The sequence below is a fragment of the Tenrec ecaudatus genome, chromosome 4 (assembly GCF_050624435.1).
Source record: "Tenrec ecaudatus isolate mTenEca1 chromosome 4, mTenEca1.hap1, whole genome shotgun sequence".
Taxonomy (NCBI): Eukaryota; Metazoa; Chordata; class Mammalia; order Afrosoricida; family Tenrecidae; genus Tenrec; species Tenrec ecaudatus.
This window is the reverse complement of record NC_134533.1, coordinates 162,980,084-162,982,351: the sequence shown is the minus strand read 5'-3', so window position 1 is coordinate 162,982,351 and position 2,268 is coordinate 162,980,084. Positions and strand designations below refer to the sequence as shown.

At 35.8% G+C, this 2,268-nt stretch overlaps 2 pseudogenes; both read right to left on the bottom strand.

Annotated features, from left to right (window-relative positions):
* Positions 1–516: 516 nt before the first annotated feature.
* LOC142446108 (dnaJ homolog subfamily C member 2 pseudogene) lies at positions 517–1,379 on the bottom strand (annotated as a pseudogene).
* Positions 1,380–1,387: 8 nt separating this feature from the next.
* Positions 1,388–2,063, bottom strand: LOC142446107 (dnaJ homolog subfamily C member 2 pseudogene; annotated as a pseudogene).
* Positions 2,064–2,268: the final 205 nt, after the last annotated feature.

Sequence of the window (2,268 nt, the reverse complement as noted above, 5' to 3'; positions counted from 1 at the left end):
CCTGTAGAACCGGGTAGAAATGCCACTCTGAGTTTCAAAGCCGATAACTTTTTATGGAAAAGTCTCATTCTGCATGCTATTCAGACTTGATGGAGGTTAAGTCTTATTACTTTGTGATTCAAACACGTAGATAATTTTCTACATACATGGGCATTTATAATTACTGTTGGTTTATTTAATTCACCTCACATTTATTTCTGTCACTTGACATACTCAAGTAATAAGACAGAAAACTCCAAATAAATAAAAACCAAATTTTAACAATGGTAAGTTAAAATTTATTGAAGTATACTTTTGCTAAATATAAAAATTGCAGACAGCTAGATAGATGATAAATAGATAATAAAGTTAGAAAAAACTCTTTTCAAAAACAAGTAAAAACCCTCATTTTCTATGAGTTGATTCTGATTACATGTTTTGATATATTGTTTGTAAAGGTTTCTACCATAATTTTAAGAAGTAAAATATTATGATATTTTCAGTTTTGCTGTAAAATGTGTGCACACACAGATATTATCACAGGGTCATATTCTTGGATTTCCTTGCATTCAGCACTTTCTCTTGAGCAGCTTCTTCGCGTTTACGATCTCAATGAGGTCCTTGTATCACTTCAAGCAGTGTTCTTTGTTCTGTTAGGCACTACATATGTGAGTGGATAGGTTTTCGAAGCTTGTCCATAGCTTCTACTACTGTTGTCCATGTGGTGAAATCTTAAATGGACCTGCTCTAAATTGTTCTGAAAGTGTTGCATTGTCTGCTTGAGGCACCACTCTTAACTTCTTTTAAAATTTTATCCGAAGCCTCTTTTGTATACTAATCTTTTTTGTTACGGATAAAGGTTTTGGAGACTCGTCACTTTGCCAGTCTGGTCTTTGACAGTTCTCCTGATGTCGCATGACATAGAATGGCAATGACTTCTCATCTGAGTTTGTTCCAGTAGCTAAGATGTCCACAGCTTTCATTAGTAATTGCAGATGAACTTCTGACCAATTCGTTCTACCAATCCCCCCATCCACTGGTTGGTTTCTCAGCATTCTCAGATGCTTGCCAAACACAAGTCTCAGCCTTTTCTTTCTCCTTTCGACTTTGCTTATTGATGTCTTCTGTATTTCCAGAATGACGTTCCTACTTCTTTTGCAGCTGAATTGTGTCATTTAAACCCTGCAAGCTTTCCCCTTCACACAGTCACTGTATTTTTCCACTTCTTATTTTAACCCACTATCCTCTTTGTCAGAAAAGTGATTCCAGGTCTTTCCATGAATTCCCAGACTTTTATATTTCCCAGGATGGCTTTGCCACCACCCCGCCCACACCCCCCATCCCACTGGATACCTTACTCTGACTCTCCAATAATACTTTTTGTCTAAATTCTTCCTCATCTTTTCTTTCACTCACTAAGCAGGTTATAACACAGCTTGACATTGCTTTCCTTTAGCTTTTTGATTCTTCTATTTTTGCTTTTGCTTATTCTTTTTTTGCCTTTTCTTCCTCCTTGATTTTTTAAAAAAATTCTTGGACCATAGCTATTTGCATTATCAACCAGTGTTTATATTCAGTTATTTTCCTATTTGATTGTGCTTTGTTGCTTTATTATTCTTTTCAATCCATCTTCTCATATCGGAATATTCTACCTTTCCCCCTTCTTCATCTAAATAAAATTCTTTCCAAGAATGAATATTATACCAGAAGTCAAATGCCTATACTTCTTCAAACAACGAATTCATATTACCAAGTTGAAGTACAATTTTTTAATGTGATCAACTTCTATTAACCTCAAACATGGGAGGAAATCACTTCCAAGAAATTGCCAGTCATTTGTTTCACTTTTGGAAGGAATTGAATTATCAAAAGTAGGATCTAAACTGTTGATCTTTTCACTAAATCAGACATCTCAGAGTTTTCATTGTGTAAGTGAAGTCGTCATTATTTCCTTCTTTGATTGGTTCACCAGCTACCTTCAATTTGAGTAAATCTTTAATCTGTCTCTGTGTAGCTTTGTTATGTCCAAGAACTGCATAATGATCCTAGTTCTTCCAATCTTTGGGATCAAGTGTTTCTAGCATGGGAAATTGCTCTATATCCTTCATCTTCTGAATCAGCTGATAACACTTTCTTATCTTCCAGTTTCAAAGAGACACAGAAACATTATTTTTCTCTTCTTAACAAAAGCTCCCCTTTGAACCATCTATCCACGAGTTCCACTGGACAGAATTTAGAAGCCGAGTTCAAACAGTGGATGGTGGTGGTGCCCTGGCCACATGCAGCCGT